The 21,133-nt window shown below is 34.2% G+C and overlaps 11 non-coding genes across 11 annotated transcripts; all 11 read right to left on the bottom strand.

Moving 5' to 3' along the window:
* Positions 1 to 2,036: 2,036 nt before the first annotated feature.
* TRNAR-UCU (transfer RNA arginine (anticodon UCU)) lies at positions 2,037 to 2,122 on the bottom strand. Its single transcript is given in 2 exon segments — positions 2,037 to 2,072; positions 2,086 to 2,122. It is a non-coding gene; the product is annotated as a tRNA-Arg (tRNA).
* A 1,435-nt stretch (positions 2,123 to 3,557) lies between these two features.
* On the bottom strand, positions 3,558 to 3,643 carry TRNAR-UCU (transfer RNA arginine (anticodon UCU)). The gene is given in 2 exon segments: positions 3,558 to 3,593; positions 3,607 to 3,643. It is a non-coding gene; the product is annotated as a tRNA-Arg (tRNA).
* A 1,435-nt stretch (positions 3,644 to 5,078) lies between these two features.
* On the bottom strand, positions 5,079 to 5,164 carry TRNAR-UCU (transfer RNA arginine (anticodon UCU)). The gene is given in 2 exon segments: positions 5,079 to 5,114; positions 5,128 to 5,164. It is a non-coding gene; the product is annotated as a tRNA-Arg (tRNA).
* A 1,435-nt stretch (positions 5,165 to 6,599) lies between these two features.
* TRNAR-UCU (transfer RNA arginine (anticodon UCU)) lies at positions 6,600 to 6,685 on the bottom strand. Its single transcript is given in 2 exon segments — positions 6,600 to 6,635; positions 6,649 to 6,685. It is a non-coding gene; the product is annotated as a tRNA-Arg (tRNA).
* A 1,435-nt stretch (positions 6,686 to 8,120) lies between these two features.
* Positions 8,121 to 8,206, bottom strand: TRNAR-UCU (transfer RNA arginine (anticodon UCU)). The gene is given in 2 exon segments: positions 8,121 to 8,156; positions 8,170 to 8,206. It is a non-coding gene; the product is annotated as a tRNA-Arg (tRNA).
* A 1,435-nt stretch (positions 8,207 to 9,641) lies between these two features.
* On the bottom strand, positions 9,642 to 9,727 carry TRNAR-UCU (transfer RNA arginine (anticodon UCU)). The gene is given in 2 exon segments: positions 9,642 to 9,677; positions 9,691 to 9,727. It is a non-coding gene; the product is annotated as a tRNA-Arg (tRNA).
* Positions 9,728 to 12,691: 2,964 nt separating this feature from the next.
* On the bottom strand, positions 12,692 to 12,777 carry TRNAR-UCU (transfer RNA arginine (anticodon UCU)). The gene is given in 2 exon segments: positions 12,692 to 12,727; positions 12,741 to 12,777. It is a non-coding gene; the product is annotated as a tRNA-Arg (tRNA).
* Positions 12,778 to 14,212: 1,435 nt separating this feature from the next.
* On the bottom strand, positions 14,213 to 14,298 carry TRNAR-UCU (transfer RNA arginine (anticodon UCU)). The gene is given in 2 exon segments: positions 14,213 to 14,248; positions 14,262 to 14,298. It is a non-coding gene; the product is annotated as a tRNA-Arg (tRNA).
* Positions 14,299 to 15,732: 1,434 nt separating this feature from the next.
* On the bottom strand, positions 15,733 to 15,818 carry TRNAR-UCU (transfer RNA arginine (anticodon UCU)). The gene is given in 2 exon segments: positions 15,733 to 15,768; positions 15,782 to 15,818. It is a non-coding gene; the product is annotated as a tRNA-Arg (tRNA).
* A 1,434-nt stretch (positions 15,819 to 17,252) lies between these two features.
* TRNAR-UCU (transfer RNA arginine (anticodon UCU)) lies at positions 17,253 to 17,338 on the bottom strand. Its single transcript is given in 2 exon segments — positions 17,253 to 17,288; positions 17,302 to 17,338. It is a non-coding gene; the product is annotated as a tRNA-Arg (tRNA).
* Positions 17,339 to 18,773: 1,435 nt separating this feature from the next.
* TRNAR-UCU (transfer RNA arginine (anticodon UCU)) lies at positions 18,774 to 18,859 on the bottom strand. The gene is given in 2 exon segments: positions 18,774 to 18,809; positions 18,823 to 18,859. It is a non-coding gene; the product is annotated as a tRNA-Arg (tRNA).
* Positions 18,860 to 21,133: the final 2,274 nt, after the last annotated feature.

Genomic DNA, 21,133 nt, shown 5'->3' with positions numbered 1-21,133 from the left:
TGATAACACTCTGTTCTTATCTTTAAACCTATTTTTTACTTTTAAGCAAACAATTGTCCATGTTTTGCATTAATGACATAAAATTGATACCAAAAAGCCATGCAAACATTTCATCAAACTATGGATGGACTGGAGAATGCTTGCACCAAAGTTGCATTTTTTAAAGTTATAGTTGACAAATCAGCCAAAAATATCTAGAAACTCCAAATCCCGACATTAGAGATCATCAAGAAATATCTTGCAATCACATACAAATAAGAATTTTAGAAAGGTTCAAATTCAAGAAAGAATATGGTCTACTGAATACAGGTAACAGAACATCAAACACTAGACCAAAAATATGCAATAATGAATTGTGCCCTATCTGTTATCCATTGTGTCAATGAGCCTTCAGTGGCTGAATTGCATAGTTCAATTTTAAATGTAACATCTAATTTGCTCTAAACGTTATTAACATTTTTCATCTTTTCAAGATCAACCGAGTTAAAGTATTAATGTCTCAAAATATGACTCTGGTGGGACTTGAACCCACAACCTTTGAATCACATCAGCTCCCTAGAAGTCCAATTGCGCCAATTGCTATCCATTGCGCCACAGAGCCACAAGCCTTTTTGTTGATGTAGGTGTTTTGTCAAATCTAGACAATATTTTCCTGATGATTAAATAACAGAAAGATTCCTGTTTTCTTTGTAACTTTGTTTTCGCCTTCTTATATGTAAAAGTAAAACTGGTCAGCAGGAAAATGCCTATGTTGTAGAAAAGAAAGATCTATTTTATATTAAAACTCCTTACATGCACTTTTTAGTCTTACATGCCAGCAGTTCATTTTAAATTACTAACAAAGGTCCCTGTTGGTAAAGTGTCACATAGAAATTCATGCAAGATAACAAAAGGGGTAGCTTTTGTTGGTTTCTAAATCTCAAGCTTTGATCTTTTTCACTTTCTCCAGATTCAATGCAGTAGCCACTGACCCTCAGGAACTTAAGCTGAGAAAAACGGATTGGAACATTAGTTTCGTTGTACGCTAATGGGCCACTGGTTTGGGAAGGAAATTAGTCAAAACAAAATAAATAATTTTATCCATGTGAAAAAACTATCAGAGAAGATTTGTTTTAGTCCAAATAAATGCTGGGAAATTTCCTGGAGTCTCCTACTAGATATCCTGATTTTAGCAGTCAGCTATACTTTTCTTTAGATGTTTTTCCATTCCTCATTTTTTCCTTTTGCAGTTTTTCTAAGAATATCTAGGACTGTACAATAGTGGTGAAAAGTTTTCAGACTGATACCAAATTTGGCTTTCACAGTTTACTGCCTTAGATTTTATACTGGTAATTTGTGTTAACTCTAGATTATTCTGAAAAGAGATCAGATGAATTGCCCAAAATTGCAAACTCAGTTCTTACCATGAAAATTAAATTAATCGCAAAAAACTCATTTCCACTAAATTTCAGTTTCCCAAAAATGACCTGCTTGTATGATTTCCGTGGTCTCATCAGCACAGCAGAAGGTGTTTATGAGGACAAGGCAGCTGATAACACTCTGTTCTTATCTTTAAACCTATTTTTTACTTTTAAGCAAACAATTGTCCATGTTTTGCATTAATGACAAAAAATTGATACCAAAAAGCCATGCAAACATTTCATCAAACTATGGATGGACTGGAGAATGCTTGCACCAAAGTTGCATTTTTTAAAGTTATAGTTGACAAATCAGCCAAAAATATCTAGAAACTCCAAATCCCGACATTAGAGATCATCAAGAAATATCTTGCAATCACATACAAATAAGAATTTTAGAAAGGTTCAAATTCAAGAAAGAATATGGTCTACTGAATACAGGTAACAGAACACCAAACACTAGACCAAAAATATGCAATAATGAATTGTGCCCTATCTGTTATCCATTGGGTCAGTGAGCCTTCAGTGGCTGAATTGCATAGTTCAATTTTAAATGTAACATCTAATTTGCTCTAAACGTTATTAACATTTTTCATCTTTTCAAGATCAACCGAGTTAAAGTATTAATGTCTCAAAATACGACTCTGGTGGGACTCGAACCCACAACCTTTGAATCACATCAGCTCCCTAGAAGTCCAATGCGCTATCCATTGCGCCACAGAGCCACAAGCCTTGTTGTTGAAGTAGGTGTTTTGTCAAATCTAGACAATATTTTCCTGATGATTAAATAACAGAAAGATTCCTGTTTTCTTTGTAACTTTGTTTTCGCCTTCTTATATGTAAAAGTAAAACTGGTCAGCAGGAAAATGCCTATGTTGTAGAAAAGAAAGATCTATTTTATATTAAAACTCCTTACATGCACTTTTTAGTCTTACATGCCAGCAGTTCATTTTAAATTACTAACAAAGGTCCCTGTTGGTAAAGTGTCACATAGAAATTCATGCAAGATAACAAAAGGGGTAGCTTTTGTTGGTTTCTAAATCTCAAGCTTTGATCTTTTTCACTTTCTCCAGATTCAATGCAGTAGCCACTGACCCTCAGGAACTTAAGCTGAGAAAAACGGATTGGAACATTAGTTTCGTTGTACGCTAATGGGCCACTGGTTTGGGAAGGAAATTAGTCAAAACAAAATAAATAATTTTATCCATGTGAAAAAACTATCAGAGAAGATTTGTTTTAGTCCAAATAAATGCTGGGAAATTTCCTGGAGTCTCCTACTAGATATCCTGATTTTAGCAGTCAGCTATACTTTTCTTTAGATGTTTTTCCATTCCTCATTTTTTCCTTTTGCAGTTTTTCTAAGAATATCTAGGACTGTACAATAGTGGTGAAAAGTTTTCAGACTGATACCAAATTTGGCTTTCACAGTTTACTGCCTTAGATTTTATACTGGTAATTTGTGTTAACTCTAGATTATTCTGAAAAGAGATCAGATGAATTGCCCAAAATTGCAAACTCAGTTCTTACCATGAAAATTAAATTAATCGCAAAAAACTCATTTCCACTAAATTTCAGTTTCCCAAAAATGACCTGCTTGTATGATTTCCGTGGTCTCATCAGCACAGCAGAAGGTGTTTATGAGGACAAGGCAGCTGATAACACTCTGTTCTTATCTTTAAACCTATTTTTTACTTTTAAGCAAACAATTGTCCATGTTTTGCATTAATGACATAAAATTGATACCAAAAAGCCATGCAAACATTTCATCAAACTATGGATGGACTGGAGAATGCTTGCACCAAAGTTGCATTTTTTAAAGTTATAGTTGACAAATCAGCCAAAAATATCTAGAAACTCCAAATCCCGACATTAGAGATCATCAAGAAATATCTTGAAATCACATACAAATAAGAATTTTAGAAAGGTTCAAATTCAAGAAAGAATATGGTCTACTGAATACAGGTAACAGAACACCAAACACTAGACCAAAAATATGCAATAATGAATTGTGCCCTATCTGTTATCCATTGGGTCAGTGAGCCTTCAGTGGCTGAATTGCATAGTTCAATTTTAAATGTAACATCTAATTTGCTCTAAACGTTATTAACATTTTTCATCTTTTCAAGATCAACCGAGTTAAAGTATTAATGTCTCAAAATATGACTCTGGTGGGACTCGAACCCACAACCTTTGAATCACATCAGCTCCCTAGAAGTCCAATGCGCTATCCATTGCGCCACAGAGCCACAAGCCTTTTTGTTGAAGTAGGTGTTTTGTCAAATCTAGACAATATTTTCCTGATGATTAAATAACAGAAAGATTCCTGTTTTCTTTGTAACTTTGTTTTCGCCTTCTTATATGTAAAAGTAAAACTGGTCAGCAGGAAAATGCCTATGTTGTAGAAAAGAAAGATCTATTTTATATTAAAACTCCTTACATGCACTTTTTAGTCTTACATGCCAGCAGTTCATTTTAAATTACTAACAAAGGTCCCTGTTGGTAAAGTGTCACATAGAAATTCATGCAAGATAACAAAAGGGGTAGCTTTTGTTGGTTTCTAAATCTCAAGCTTTGATCTTTTTCACTTTCTCCAGATTCAATGCAGTAGCCACTGACCCTCAGGAACTTAAGCTGAGAAAAACGGATTGGAACATTAGTTTCGTTGTACGCTAATGGGCCACTGGTTTGGGAAGGAAATTAGTCAAAACAAAATAAATAATTTTATCCATGTGAAAAAACTATCAGAGAAGATTTGTTTTAGTCCAAATAAATGCTGGGAAATTTCCTGGAGTCTCCTACTAGATATCCTGATTTTAGCAGTCAGCTATACTTTTCTTTAGATGTTTTTCCATTCCTCATTTTTTCCTTTTGCAGTTTTTCTAAGAATATCTAGGACTGTACAATAGTGGTGAAAAGTTTTCAGACTGATACCAAATTTGGCTTTCACAGTTTACTGCCTTAGATTTTATACTGGTAATTTGTGTTAACTCTAGATTATTCTGAAAAGAGATCAGATGAATTGCCCAAAATTGCAAACTCAGTTCTTACCATGAAAATTAAATTAATCGCAAAAAACTCATTTCCACTAAATTTCAGTTTCCCAAAAATGACCTGCTTGTATGATTTCCGTGGTCTCATCAGCACAGCAGAAGGTGTTTATGAGGACAAGGCAGCTGATAACACTCTGTTCTTATCTTTAAACCTATTTTTTACTTTTAAGCAAACAATTGTCCATGTTTTGCATTAATGACATAAAATTGATACCAAAAAGCCATGCAAACATTTCATCAAACTATGGATGGACTGGAGAATGCTTGCACCAAAGTTGCATTTTTTAAAGTTATAGTTGACAAATCAGCCAAAAATATCTAGAAACTCCAAATCCCGACATTAGAGATCATCAAGAAATATCTTGCAATCACATACAAATAAGAATTTTAGAAAGGTTCAAATTCAAGAAAGAATATGGTCTACTGAATACAGGTAACAGAACACCAAACACTAGACCAAAAATATGCAATAATGAATTGTGCCCTATCTGTTATCCATTGTGTCAATGAGCCTTCAGTGGCTGAATTGCATAGTTCAATTTTAAATGTAACATCTAATTTGCTCTAAACGTTATTAACATTTTTCATCTTGTCAAGATCAACCGAGTTAAAGTATTAATGTCTCAAAATACGACTCTGGTGGGACTCGAACCCACAACCTTTGAATCACATCAGCTCCCTAGAAGTCCAATGCGCTATCCATTGCGCCACAGAGTCACAAGCCTTTTTGTTGAAGTAGGTGTTTTGTCAAATCTAGACAATATTTTCCTGATGATTAAATAACAGAAAGATTCCTGTTTTCTTTGTAACTTTGTTTTCGCCTTCTTATATGTAAAAGTAAAACTGGTCAGCAGGAAAATGCCTATGTTGTAGAAAAGAAAGATCTATTTTATATTAAAACTCCTTACATGCACTTTTTAGTCTTACATGCCAGCAGTTCATTTTAAATTACTAACAAAGGTCCCTGTTGGTAAAGTGTCACATAGAAATTCATGCAAGATAACAAAAGGGGTAGCTTTTGTTGGTTTCTAAATCTCAAGCTTTGATCTTTTTCACTTTCTCCAGATTCAATGCAGTAGCCACTGACCCTCAGGAACTTAAGCTGAGAAAAACGGATTGGAACATTAGTTTCGTTGTACGCTAATGGGCCACTGGTTTGGGAAGGAAATTAGTCAAAACAAAATAAATAATTTTATCCATGTGAAAAAACTATCAGAGAAGATTTGTTTTAGTCCAAATAAATGCTGGGAAATTTCCTGGAGTCTCCTACTAGATATCCTGATTTTAGCAGTCAGCTATACTTTTCTTTAGATGTTTTTCCATTCCTCATTTTTTCCTTTTGCAGTTTTTCTAAGAATATCTAGGACTGTACAATAGTGGTGAAAAGTTTTCAGACTGATACCAAATTTGGCTTTCACAGTTTACTGCCTTAGATTTTATACTGGTAATTTGTGTTAACTCTAGATTATTCTGAAAAGAGATCAGATGAATTGCCCAAAATTGCAAACTCAGTTCTTACCATGAAAATTAAATTAATCGCAAAAAACTCATTTCCACTAAATTTCAGTTTCCCAAAAATGACCTGCTTGTATGATTTCCGTGGTCTCATCAGCACAGCAGAAGGTGTTTATGAGGACAAGGCAGCTGATAACACTCTGTTCTTATCTTTAAACCTATTTTTTACTTTTAAGCAAACAATTGTCCATGTTTTGCATTAATGACATAAAATTGATACCAAAAAGCCATGCAAACATTTCATCAAACTATGGATGGACTGGAGAATGCTTGCACCAAAGTTGCATTTTTTAAAGTTATAGTTGACAAATCAGCCAAAAATATCTAGAAACTCCAAATCCCGACATTAGAGATCATCAAGAAATATCTTGCAATCACATACAAATAAGAATTTTAGAAAGGTTCAAATTCAAGAAAGAATATGGTCTACTGAATACAGGTAACAGAACACCAAACACTAGACCAAAAATATGCAATAATGAATTGTGCCCTATCTGTTATCCATTGTGTCAATGAGCCTTCAGTGGCTGAATTGCATAGTTCAATTTTAAATGTAACATCTAATTTGCTCTAAACGTTATTAACATTTTTCATCTTGTCAAGATCAACCGAGTTAAAGTATTAATGTCTCAAAATACGACTCTGGTGGGACTCGAACCCACAACCTTTGAATCACATCAGCTCCCTAGAAGTCCAATGCGCTATCCATTGCGCCACAGAGCCACAAGCCTTTTTGTTGAAGTAGGTGTTTTGTCAAATCTAGACAATATTTTCCTGATGATTAAATAACAGAAAGATTCCTGTTTTCTTTGTAACTTTGTTTTCGCCTTCTTATATGTAAAAGTAAAACTGGTCAGCAGGAAAATGCCTATGTTGTAGAAAAGAAAGATCTATTTTATATTAAAACTCCTTACATGCACTTTTTAGTCTTACATGCCAGCAGTTCATTTTAAATTACTAACAAAGGTCCCTGTTGGTAAAGTGTCACATAGAAATTCATGCAAGATAACAAAAGGGGTAGCTTTTGTTGGTTTCTAAATCTCAAGCTTTGATCTTTTTCACTTTCTCCAGATTCAATGCAGTAGCCACTGACCCTCAGGAACTTAAGCTGAGAAAAACGGATTGGAACATTAGTTTCGCTGTACGCTAATGGGCCACTGGTTTGGGAAGGAAATTAGTCAAAACAAAATAAATAATTTTATCCATGTGAAAAAACTATCAGAGAAGATTTGTTTTAGTCCAAATAAATGCTGGGAAATTTCCTGGAGTCTCCTACTAGATATCCTGATTTTAGCAGTCAGCTATACTTTTCTTTAGATGTTTTTCCATTCCTCATTTTTTCCTTTTGCAGTTTTTCTAAGAATATCTAGGACTGTACAATAGTGGTGAAAAGTTTTCAGACTGATACCAAATTTGGCTTTCACAGTTTACTGCCTTAGATTTTATACTGGTAATTTGTGTTAACTCTAGATTATTCTGAAAAGAGATCAGATGAATTGCCCAAAATTGCAAACTCAGTTCTTACCATGAAAATTAAATTAATCGCAAAAAACTCATTTCCACTAAATTTCAGTTTCCCAAAAATGACCTGCTTGTATGATTTCCGTGGTCTCATCAGCACAGCAGAAGGTGTTTATGAGGACAAGGCAGCTGATAACACTCTGTTCTTATCTTTAAACCTATTTTTTACTTTTAAGCAAACAATTGTCCATGTTTTGCATTAATGACATAAAATTGATACCAAAAAGCCATGCAAACATTTCATCAAACTATGGATGGACTGGAGAATGCTTGCACCAAAGTTGCATTTTTTAAAGTTATAGTTGACAAATCAGCCAAAAATATCTAGAAACTCCAAATCCCGACATTAGAGATCATCAAGAAATATCTTGCAATCACATACAAATAAGAATTTTAGAAAGGTTCAAATTCAAGAAAGAATATGGTCTACTGAATACAGGTAACAGAACACCAAACACTAGACCAAAAATATGCAATAATGAATTGTGCCCTATCTGTTATCCATTGTGTCAATGAGCCTTCAGTGGCTGAATTGCATAGTTCAATTTTAAATGTAACATCTAATTTGCTCTAAACGTTATTAACATTTTTCATCTTGTCAAGATCAACCGAGTTAAAGTATTAATGTCTCAAAATACGACTCTGGTGGGACTCGAACCCACAACCTTTGAATCACATCAGCTCCCTAGAAGTCCAATGCGCTATCCATTGCGCCACAGAGTCACAAGCCTTTTTGTTGAAGTAGGTGTTTTGTCAAATCTAGACAATATTTTCCTGATGATTAAATAACAGAAAGATTCCTGTTTTCTTTGTAACTTTGTTTTCGCCTTCTTATATGTAAAAGTAAAACTGGTCAGCAGGAAAATGCCTATGTTGTAGAAAAGAAAGATCTATTTTATATTAAAACTCCTTACATGCACTTTTTAGTCTTACATGCCAGCAGTTCATTTTAAATTACTAACAAAGGTCCCTGTTGGTAAAGTGTCACATAGAAATTCATGCAAGATAACAAAAGGGGTAGCTTTTGTTGGTTTCTAAATCTCAAGCTTTGATCTTTTTCACTTTCTCCAGATTCAATGCAGTAGCCACTGACCCTCAGGAACTTAAGCTGAGAAAAACGGATTGGAACATTAGTTTCGTTGTACGCTAATGGGCCACTGGTTTGGGAAGGAAATTAGTCAAAACAAAATAAATAATTTTATCCATGTGAAAAAACTATCAGAGAAGATTTGTTTTAGTCCAAATAAATGCTGGGAAATTTCCTGGAGTCTCCTACTAGATATCCTGATTTTAGCAGTCAGCTATACTTTTCTTTAGATGTTTTTCCATTCCTCATTTTTTCCTTTTGCAGTTTTTCTAAGAATATCTAGGACTGTACAATAGTGGTGAAAAGTTTTCAGACTGATACCAAATTTGGCTTTCACAGTTTACTGCCTTAGATTTTATACTGGTAATTTGTGTTAACTCTAGATTATTCTGAAAAGAGATCAGATGAATTGCCCAAAATTGCAAACTCAGTTCTTACCATGAAAATTAAATTAATCGCAAAAAACTCATTTCCACTAAATTTCAGTTTCCCAAAAATGACCTGCTTGTATGATTTCCGTGGTCTCATCAGCACAGCAGAAGGTGTTTATGAGGACAAGGCAGCTGATAACACTCTGTTCTTATCTTTAAACCTATTTTTTACTTTTAAGCAAACAATTGTCCATGTTTTGCATTAATGACATAAAATTGATACCAAAAAGCCATGCAAACATTTCATCAAACTATGGATGGACTGGAGAATGCTTGCACCAAAGTTGCATTTTTTAAAGTTATAGTTGACAAATCAGCCAAAAATATCTAGAAACTCCAAATCCCGACATTAGAGATCATCAAGAAATATCTTGCAATCACATACAAATAAGAATTTTAGAAAGGTTCAAATTCAAGAAAGAATATGGTCTACTGAATACAGGTAACAGAACACCAAACACTAGACCAAAAATATGCAATAATGAATTGTGCCCTATCTGTTATCCATTGGGTCAGTGAGCCTTCAGTGGCTGAATTGCATAGTTCAATTTTAAATGTAACATCTAATTTGCTCTAAACGTTATTAACATTTTTCATCTTTTCAAGATCAACCGAGTTAAAGTATTAATGTCTCAAAATACGACTCTGGTGGGACTCGAACCCACAACCTTTGAATCACATCAGCTCCCTAGAAGTCCAATGCGCTATCCATTGCGCCACAGAGCCACAAGCCTTTTTGTTGAAGTAGGTGTTTTGTCAAATCTAGACAATATTTTCCTGATGATTAAATAACAGAAAGATTCCTGTTTTCTTTGTAACTTTGTTTTCGCCTTCTTATATGTAAAAGTAAAACTGGTCAGCAGGAAAATGCCTATGTTGTAGAAAAGAAAGATCTATTTTATATTAAAACTCCTTACATGCACTTTTTAGTCTTACATGCCAGCAGTTCATTTTAAATTACTAACAAAGGTCCCTGTTGGTAAAGTGTCACATAGAAATTCATGCAAGATAACAAAAGGGGTAGCTTTTGTTGGTTTCTAAATCTCAAGCTTTGATCTTTTTCACTTTCTCCAGATTCAATGCAGTAGCCACTGACCCTCAGGAACTTAAGCTGAGAAAAACGGATTGGAACATTAGTTTCGTTGTACGCTAATGGGCCACTGGTTTGGGAAGGAAATTAGTCAAAACAAAATAAATAATTTTATCCATGTGAAAAAACTATCAGAGAAGATTTGTTTTAGTCCAAATAAATGCTGGGAAATTTCCTGGAGTCTCCTACTAGATATCCTGATTTTAGCAGTCAGCTATACTTTTCTTTAGATGTTTTTCCATTCCTCATTTTTTCCTTTTGCAGTTTTTCTAAGAATATCTAGGACTGTACAATAGTGGTGAAAAGTTTTCAGACTGATACCAAATTTGGCTTTCACAGTTTACTGCCTTAGATTTTATACTGGTAATTTGTGTTAACTCTAGATTATTCTGAAAAGAGATCAGATGAATTGCCCAAAATTGCAAACTCAGCTCTTACCATGAAAATTAAATTAATCGCAAAAAACTCATTTCCACTAAATTTCAGTTTCCCAAAAATGACCTGCTTGTATGATTTCCGTGGTCTCATCAGCACAGCAGAAGGTGTTTATGAGGACAAGGCAGCTGATAACACTCTGTTCTTATCTTTAAACCTATTTTTTACTTTTAAGCAAACAATTGTCCATGTTTTGCATTAATGACATAAAATTGATACCAAAAAGCCATGCAAACATTTCATCAAACTATGGATGGACTGGAGAATGCTTGCACCAAAGTTGCATTTTTTAAAGTTATAGTTGACAAATCAGCCAAAAATATCTAGAAACTCCAAATCCCGACATTAGAGATCATCAAGAAATATCTTGCAATCACATACAAATAAGAATTTTAGAAAGGTTCAAATTCAAGAAAGAATATGGTCTACTGAATACAGGTAACAGAACATCAAACACTAGACCAAAAATATGCAATAATGAATTGTGCCCTATCTGTTATCCATTGTGTCAATGAGCCTTCAGTGGCTGAATTGCATAGTTCAATTTTAAATGTAACATCTAATTTGCTCTAAACGTTATTAACATTTTTCATCTTTTCAAGATCAACCGAGTTAAAGTATTAATGTCTCAAAATATGACTCTGGTGGGACTCGAACCCACAACCTTTGAATCACATCAGCTCCCTAGAAGTCCAATTGCGCCAATTGCTATCCATTGCGCCACAGAGCCACAAGCCTTTTTGTTGATGTAGGTGTTTTGTCAAATCTAGACAATATTTTCCTGATGATTAAATAACAGAAAGATTCCTGTTTTCTTTGTAACTTTGTTTTCGCCTTCTTATATGTAAAAGTAAAACTGGTCAGCAGGAAAATGCCTATGTTGTAGAAAAGAAAGATCTATTTTATATTAAAACTCCTTACATGCACTTTTTAGTCTTACATGCCAGCAGTTCATTTTAAATTACTAACAAAGGTCCCTGTTGGTAAAGTGTCACATAGAAATTCATGCAAGATAACAAAAGGGGTAGCTTTTGTTGGTTTCTAAATCTCAAGCTTTGATCTTTTTCACTTTCTCCAGATTCAATGCAGTAGCCACTGACCCTCAGGAACTTAAGCTGAGAAAAACGGATTGGAACATTAGTTTCGTTGTACGCTAATGGGCCACTGGTTTGGGAAGGAAATTAGTCAAAACAAAATAAATAATTTTATCCATGTGAAAAAACTATCAGAGAAGATTTGTTTTAGTCCAAATAAATGCTGGGAAATTTCCTGGAGTCTCCTACTAGATATCCTGATTTTAGCAGTCAGCTATACTTTTCTTTAGATGTTTTTCCATTCCTCATTTTTTCCTTTTGCAGTTTTTCTAAGAATATCTAGGACTGTACAATAGTGGTGAAAAGTTTTCAGACTGATACCAAATTTGGCTTTCACAGTTTACTGCCTTAGATTTTATACTGGTAATTTGTGTTAACTCTAGATTATTCTGAAAAGAGATCAGATGAATTGCCCAAAATTGCAAACTCAGTTCTTACCATGAAAATTAAATTAATCGCAAAAAACTCATTTCCACTAAATTTCAGTTTCCCAAAAATGACCTGCTTGTATGATTTCCGTGGTCTCATCAGCACAGCAGAAGGTGTTTATGAGGACAAGGCAGCTGATAACACTCTGTTCTTATCTTTAAACCTATTTTTTACTTTTAAGCAAACAATTGTCCATGTTTTGCATTAATGACAAAAAATTGATACCAAAAAGCCATGCAAACATTTCATCAAACTATGGATGGACTGGAGAATGCTTGCACCAAAGTTGCATTTTTTAAAGTTATAGTTGACAAATCAGCCAAAAATATCTAGAAACTCCAAATCCCGACATTAGAGATCATCAAGAAATATCTTGCAATCACATACAAATAAGAATTTTAGAAAGGTTCAAATTCAAGAAAGAATATGGTCTACTGAATACAGGTAACAGAACACCAAACACTAGACCAAAAATATGCAATAATGAATTGTGCCCTATCTGTTATCCATTGGGTCAGTGAGCCTTCAGTGGCTGAATTGCATAGTTCAATTTTAAATGTAACATCTAATTTGCTCTAAACGTTATTAACATTTTTCATCTTTTCAAGATCAACCGAGTTAAAGTATTAATGTCTCAAAATACGACTCTGGTGGGACTCGAACCCACAACCTTTGAATCACATCAGCTCCCTAGAAGTCCAATGCGCTATCCATTGCGCCACAGAGCCACAAGCCTTGTTGTTGAAGTAGGTGTTTTGTCAAATCTAGACAATATTTTCCTGATGATTAAATAACAGAAAGATTCCTGTTTTCTTTGTAACTTTGTTTTCGCCTTCTTATATGTAAAAGTAAAACTGGTCAGCAGGAAAATGCCTATGTTGTAGAAAAGAAAGATCTATTTTATATTAAAACTCCTTACATGCACTTTTTAGTCTTACATGCCAGCAGTTCATTTTAAATTACTAACAAAGGTCCCTGTTGGTAAAGTGTCACATAGAAATTCATGCAAGATAACAAAAGGGGTAGCTTTTGTTGGTTTCTAAATCTCAAGCTTTGATCTTTTTCACTTTCTCCAGATTCAATGCAGTAGCCACTGACCCTCAGGAACTTAAGCTGAGAAAAACGGATTGGAACATTAGTTTCGTTGTACGCTAATGGGCCACTGGTTTGGGAAGGAAATTAGTCAAAACAAAATAAATAATTTTATCCATGTGAAAAAACTATCAGAGAAGATTTGTTTTAGTCCAAATAAATGCTGGGAAATTTCCTGGAGTCTCCTACTAGATATCCTGATTTTAGCAGTCAGCTATACTTTTCTTTAGATGTTTTTCCATTCCTCATTTTTTCCTTTTGCAGTTTTTCTAAGAATATCTAGGACTGTACAATAGTGGTGAAAAGTTTTCAGACTGATACCAAATTTGGCTTTCACAGTTTACTGCCTTAGATTTTATACTGGTAATTTGTGTTAACTCTAGATTATTCTGAAAAGAGATCAGATGAATTGCCCAAAATTGCAAACTCAGTTCTTACCATGAAAATTAAATTAATCGCAAAAAACTCATTTCCACTAAATTTCAGTTTCCCAAAAATGACCTGCTTGTATGATTTCCGTGGTCTCATCAGCACAGCAGAAGGTGTTTATGAGGACAAGGCAGCTGATAACACTCTGTTCTTATCTTTAAACCTATTTTTTACTTTTAAGCAAACAATTGTCCATGTTTTGCATTAATGACATAAAATTGATACCAAAAAGCCATGCAAACATTTCATCAAACTATGGATGGACTGGAGAATGCTTGCACCAAAGTTGCATTTTTTAAAGTTATAGTTGACAAATCAGCCAAAAATATCTAGAAACTCCAAATCCCGACATTAGAGATCATCAAGAAATATCTTGAAATCACATACAAATAAGAATTTTAGAAAGGTTCAAATTCAAGAAAGAATATGGTCTACTGAATACAGGTAACAGAACACCAAACACTAGACCAAAAATATGCAATAATGAATTGTGCCCTATCTGTTATCCATTGGGTCAGTGAGCCTTCAGTGGCTGAATTGCATAGTTCAATTTTAAATGTAACATCTAATTTGCTCTAAACGTTATTAACATTTTTCATCTTTTCAAGATCAACCGAGTTAAAGTATTAATGTCTCAAAATATGACTCTGGTGGGACTCGAACCCACAACCTTTGAATCACATCAGCTCCCTAGAAGTCCAATGCGCTATCCATTGCGCCACAGAGCCACAAGCCTTTTTGTTGAAGTAGGTGTTTTGTCAAATCTAGACAATATTTTCCTGATGATTAAATAACAGAAAGATTCCTGTTTTCTTTGTAACTTTGTTTTCGCCTTCTTATATGTAAAAGTAAAACTGGTCAGCAGGAAAATGCCTATGTTGTAGAAAAGAAAGATCTATTTTATATTAAAACTCCTTACATGCACTTTTTAGTCTTACATGCCAGCAGTTCATTTTAAATTACTAACAAAGGTCCCTGTTGGTAAAGTGTCACATAGAAATTCATGCAAGATAACAAAAGGGGTAGCTTTTGTTGGTTTCTAAATCTCAAGCTTTGATCTTTTTCACTTTCTCCAGATTCAATGCAGTAGCCACTGACCCTCAGGAACTTAAGCTGAGAAAAACGGATTGGAACATTAGTTTCGTTGTACGCTAATGGGCCACTGGTTTGGGAAGGAAATTAGTCAAAACAAAATAAATAATTTTATCCATGTGAAAAAACTATCAGAGAAGATTTGTTTTAGTCCAAATAAATGCTGGGAAATTTCCTGGAGTCTCCTACTAGATATCCTGATTTTAGCAGTCAGCTATACTTTTCTTTAGATGTTTTTCCATTCCTCATTTTTTCCTTTTGCAGTTTTTCTAAGAATATCTAGGACTGTACAATAGTGGTGAAAAGTTTTCAGACTGATACCAAATTTGGCTTTCACAGTTTACTGCCTTAGATTTTATACTGGTAATTTGTGTTAACTCTAGATTATTCTGAAAAGAGATCAGATGAATTGCCCAAAATTGCAAACTCAGTTCTTACCATGAAAATTAAATTAATCGCAAAAAACTCATTTCCACTAAATTTCAGTTTCCCAAAAATGACCTGCTTGTATGATTTCCGTGGTCTCATCAGCACAGCAGAAGGTGTTTATGAGGACAAGGCAGCTGATAACACTCTGTTCTTATCTTTAAACCTATTTTTTACTTTTAAGCAAACAATTGTCCATGTTTTGCATTAATGACATAAAATTGATACCAAAAAGCCATGCAAACATTTCATCAAACTATGGATGGACTGGAGAATGCTTGCACCAAAGTTGCATTTTTTAAAGTTATAGTTGACAAATCAGCCAAAAATATCTAGAAACTCCAAATCCCGACATTAGAGATCATCAAGAAATATCTTGCAATCACATACAAATAAGAATTTTAGAAAGGTTCAAATTCAAGAAAGAATATGGTCTACTGAATACAGGTAACAGAACACCAAACACTAGACCAAAAATATGCAATAATGAATTGTGCCCTATCTGTTATCCATTGTGTCAATGAGCCTTCAGTGGCTGAATTGCATAGTTCAATTTTAAATGTAACATCTAATTTGCTCTAAACGTTATTAACATTTTTCATCTTGTCAAGATCAACCGAGTTAAATACCAAAATATCAAAATACGACTCTGGTGGGACTCGAACCCACAACCTTTGAATCACATCAGCTCCCTAGAAGTCCAATGCGCTATCCATTGCGCCACAGAGCCACAAGACTTATTGTTGAAGTAGGTGTTTTGTCAAATCTAGACAATATTTTCCTGATGATTAAATAACAGAAAGATTCCTGTTTTCTTTGTAACTTTGTTTTCGCCTTCTTATATGTAAAAGTAAAACTGGTCAGCAGGAAAATGCCTATGTTGTAGAAAAGAAAGATCTATTTTATATTAAAACTCCTTACATGCACTTTTTAGTCTTACATGCCAGCAGTTCATTTTAAATTACTAACAAAGGTCCCTGTTGGTAAAGTGTCACATAGAAATTCATGCAAGATAACAAAAGGGGTAGCTTTTGTTGGTTTCTAAATCTCAAGCTTTGATCTTTTTCACTTTCTCCAGATTCAATGCAGTAGCCACTGACCCTCAGGAACTTAAGCTGAGAAAAACGGATTGGAACATTAGTTTCGTTGTACGCTAATGGGCCACTGGTTTGGGAAGGAAATTAGTCAAAACAAAATAAATAATTTTATCCATGTGAAAAAACTATCAGAGAAGATTTGTTTTAGTCCAAATAAATGCTGGGAAATTTCCTGGAGTCTCCTACTAGATATCCTGATTTTAGCAGTCAGCTATACTTTTCTTTAGATGTTTTTCCATTCCTCATTTTTTCCTTTTGCAGTTTTTCTAAGAATATCTAGGACTGTACAATAGTGGTGAAAAGTTTTCAGACTGATACCAAATTTGGCTTTCACAGTTTACTGCCTTAGATTTTATACTGGTAATTTGTGTTAACTCTAGATTATTCTGAAAAGAGATCAGATGAATTGCCCAAAATTGCAAACTCAGTTCTTACCATGAAAATTAAATTAATCGCAAAAAACTCATTTCCACTAAATTTCAGTTTCCCAAAAATGACCTGCTTGTATGATTTCCGTGGTCTCATCAGCACAGCAGAAGGTGTTTATGAGGACAAGGCAGCTGATAACACTCTGTTCTTATCTTTAAACCTATTTTTTACTTTTAAGCAAACAATTGTCCATGTTTTGCATTAATGACATAAAATTGATACCAAAAAGCCATGCAAACATTTCATCAAACTATGGATGGACTGGAGAATGCTTGCACCAAAGTTGCATTTTTTAAAGTTATAGTTGACAAATCAGCCAAAAATATCTAGAAACTCCAAATCCCGACATTAGAGATCATCAAGAAATATCTTGCAATCACATACAAATAAGAATTTTAGAAAGGTTCAAATTCAAGAAAGAATATGGTCTACTGAATACAGGTAACAGAACACCAAACACTAGACCAAAAATATGCAATAATGAATTGTGCCCTATCTGTTATCCATTGTGTCAATGAGCCTTCAGTGGCTGAATTGCATAGTTCAATTTTAAATGTAACATCTAATTTGCTCTAAACGTTATTAACATTTTTCATCTTGTCAAGATCAACCGAGTTAAATACCAAAATATCAAAATACGACTCTGGTGGGACTCGAACCCACAACCTTTGAATCACATCAGCTCCCTAGAAGTCCAATGCGCTATCCATTGCGCCACAGAGCCACAAGCCTTTTTGTTGAAGTAGGTGTTTTGTCAAATCTAGACAATATTTTCCTGATGATTAAATAACAGAAAGATTCCTGTTTTCTTTGTAACTTTGTTTTCGCCTTCTTATATGTAAAAGTAAAACTGGTCAGCAGGAAAATGCCTATGTTGTAGAAAAGAAAGATCTATTTTATATTAAAACTCCTTACATGCACTTTTTAGTCTTACATGCCAGCAGTTCATTTTAAATTACTAACAAAGGTCCCTGTTGGTAAAGTGTCACATAGAAATTCATGCAAGATAACAAAAGGGGTAGCTTTTGTTGGTTTCTAAATCTCAAGCTTTGATCTTTTTCACTTTCTCCAGATTCAATGCAGTAGCCACTGACCCTCAGGAACTTAAGCTGAGAAAAACGGATTGGAACATTAGTTTCGTTGTACGCTAATGGGCCACTGGTTTGGGAAGGAAATTAGTCAAAACAAAATAAATAATTTTATCCATGTGAAAAAACTATCAGAGAAGCTTTGTTTTAGTCCAAATAAATGCTGGGAAATTTCCTGGAGTCTCCTACTAGATATCCTGATTTTAGCAGTCAGCTATACTTTTCTTTAGATGTTTTTCCATTCCTCATTTTTTCCTTTTGCAGTTTTTCTAAGAATATCTAGGACTGTACAATAGTGGTGAAAAGTTTTCAGACTGATACCAAATTTGGCTTTCACAGTTTACTGCCTTAGATTTTATACTGGTAATTTGTGTTAACTCTAGATTATTCTGAAAAGAGATCAGATGAATTGCCCAAAATTGCAAACTCAGTTCTTACCATGAAAATTAAATTAATCGCAAAAAACTCATTTCCACTAAATTTCAGTTTCCCAAAAATGACCTGCTTGTATGATTTCCGTGGTCTCATCAGCACAGCAGAAGGTGTTTATGAGGACAAGGCAGCTGATAACACTCTGTTCTTATCTTTAAACCTATTTTTTACTTTTAAGCAAACAATTGTCCATGTTTTGCATTAATGACATAAAATTGATACCAAAAAGCCATGCAAACATTTCATCAAACTATGGATGGACTGGAGAATGCTTGCACCAAAGTTGCATTTTTTAAAGTTATAGTTGACAAATCAGCCAAAAATATCTAGAAACTCCAAATCCCGACATTAGAGATCATCAAGAAATATCTTGCAATCACATACAAATAAGAATTTTAGAAAGGTTCAAATTCAAGAAAGAATATGGTCTACTGAATACAGGTAACAGAACACCAAACACTAGACCAAAAATATGCAATAATGAATTGTGCCCTATCTGTTATCCATTGGGTCAGTGAGCCTTCAGTGGCTGAATTGCATAGTTCAATTTTAAATATAACATGTAATTTGCTCTAAACGTTATTAACATTTTTCATCTTTTCAAGATCAACCGAGTTAAAGTATTAATGTCTCAAAATACGACTCTGGTGGGACTCGAACCCACAACCTTTGAATCACATCAGCTCCCTAGAAGTCCAATGCGCTATCCATTGCGCCACAGAGCCACAAGCCTTTTTGTTGAAGTAGGTGTTTTGTCAAATCTAGACAATATTTTCCTGATGATTAAATAACAGAAAGATTCCTGTTTTCTTTGTAACTTTGTTTTCGCCTTCTTATATGTAAAAGTAAAACTGGTCAGCAGGAAAATGCCTATGTTGTAGAAAAGAAAGATCTATTTTATATTAAAACTCCTTACATGCACTTTTTAGTCTTACATGCCAGCAGTTCATTTTAAATTACTAACAAAGGTCCCTGTTGGTAAAGTGTCACATAGAAATTCATGCAAGATAACAAAAGGGGTAGCTTTTGTTGGTTTCTAAATCTCAAGCTTTGATCTTTTTCACTTTCTCCAGATTCAATGCAGTAGCCACTGACCCTCAGGAACTTAAGCTGAGAAAAACGGATTGGAACATTAGTTTCGTTGTACGCTAATGGGCCACTGGTTTGGGAAGGAAATTAGTCAAAACAAAATAAATAATTTTATCCATGTGAAAAAACTATCAGAGAAGCTTTGTTTTAGTCCAAATAAATGATGGGAAATTTCCTGGAGTCTCCTACTAGATATCCTGATTTTAGCAGTCAGCTATACTTTTCTTTAGATGTTTTTCCATTCCTCATTTTTTCCTTTTGCAGTTTTTCTAAGAATATCTAGGACTGTACAATAGTGGTGAAAAGTTTTCAGACTGATACCAAATTTGGCTTTCACAGTTTACTGCCTTAGATTTTATACTGGTAATTTGTGTTAACTCTAGATTATTCTGAAAAGAGATCAGATGAATTGCCCAAAATTGCAAACTCAGTTCTTACCATGAAAATTAAATTAATCGCAAAAAACTCATTTCCACTAAATTTCAGTTTCCCAAAAATGACCTGCTTGTATGATTTCCGTGGTCTCATCAGCACAGCAGAAGGTGTTTATGAGGACAAGGCAGCTGATAACACTCTGTTCTTATCTTTAAACCTATTTTTTACTTTTAAGCAAACAATTGTCCATGTTTTGCATTAATGACATAAAATTGATACCAAAAAGCCATGCAAACATTTCATCAAACTATGGATGGACTGGAGAATGCTTGCACCAAAGTTGCATTTTTTAAAGTTATAGTTGACAAATCAGCCAAAAATATCTAGAAACTCCAAATCCCGACATTAGAGATCATCAAGAAATATCTTGCAATCACATACAAATAAGAATTTTAGAAAGGTTCATATTCAAGAAAGAATATGGTCTACTGAATACAGGTAACAGAACACCAAACACTAGACCAAAAATATGCAATAATGAATTGTGCCCTATCTGTTATCCATTGTGTCAATGAGCCTTCAGTGTCTGAATTGCATAGTTCAATTTTAAATGTAACATCTAATTTGCTCTAAACGTTATTAACATTTTTCATCTTTTCAAGATGAACCGAGTTAAAGTATTAATGTCTCAAAATACAACTCTGGTGGGACTCGAACCCACAACCTTTGAATCACATCAGCTCCCTAGAAGTACAATTGCGCCAATTGCTATCCATTGCGCCACAGAGCACAATCTGCTCCCTAGAAGTACAATTGCGCCAATTGCTATCCATTGCGCCACAGAGCCACAAGCCTTTTTGTTGAAGTAGGTGTTTTGTCAAATCTTGACAATATTTTCCTGATGATTAAATAACAGAAAGATTCCTGTTTTCTTTGTAACTTTGTTTTCGCCTTCTTATATGTAAAAGTAAAACTGGTCAGCAGGAAAATGCCTATGTTGTAGAAAAGAAAGATCTATTTTATATTAAAACTCCTTACATGCACTTTTTAGTCTTACATGCCAGCAGTTCATTTTAAATTACTAACAAAGGTCCCTGTTGGTAAAGTGTCACATAGAAATTCATGCAAGATAACAAAAGGGGTAGCTTTTGTTGGTTTCTAAATCTCAAGCTTTGATCTTTTTCACTTTCTCCAGATTCAATGCAGTAGCCCTGACCCTCAGGAACTTAAGCTGAGAAAAACGGATTGGAACATTAGTTTCGTTGTACGCTAATGGGCCACTGGTTTGGGAAGGAAATTAGTCAAAACAAAATAAATAATTTTATCCATGTGAAAAAACTATCAGAGAAGCTTTGTTTTAGTCCAAATATATGCTGGGAAATTTCCTGGAGTCTCCTACTAGATATCCTGATTTTAGCAGTCAGCTATACTTTTCTTTAGATGTTTTTCCATTCCTCATTTTTTCCTTTTGCAGTTTTTCTAAGAATATCTAGGACTGTACAATAGTGGTGAAAAGTTTTCAGACTGATACCAAA

Source organism: Dendrobates tinctorius, unplaced genomic scaffold, assembly GCF_039654945.1.
Source record: "Dendrobates tinctorius isolate UK_male_01 unplaced genomic scaffold, ASM3965494v1 ptg000011l, whole genome shotgun sequence".
In the NCBI taxonomy this organism is placed as follows: Eukaryota; Metazoa; Chordata; class Amphibia; order Anura; family Dendrobatidae; genus Dendrobates; species Dendrobates tinctorius.
The sequence above is the reverse complement of the archived record's forward strand: the minus strand, read 5'-3'. Positions and strand labels throughout refer to the sequence as shown.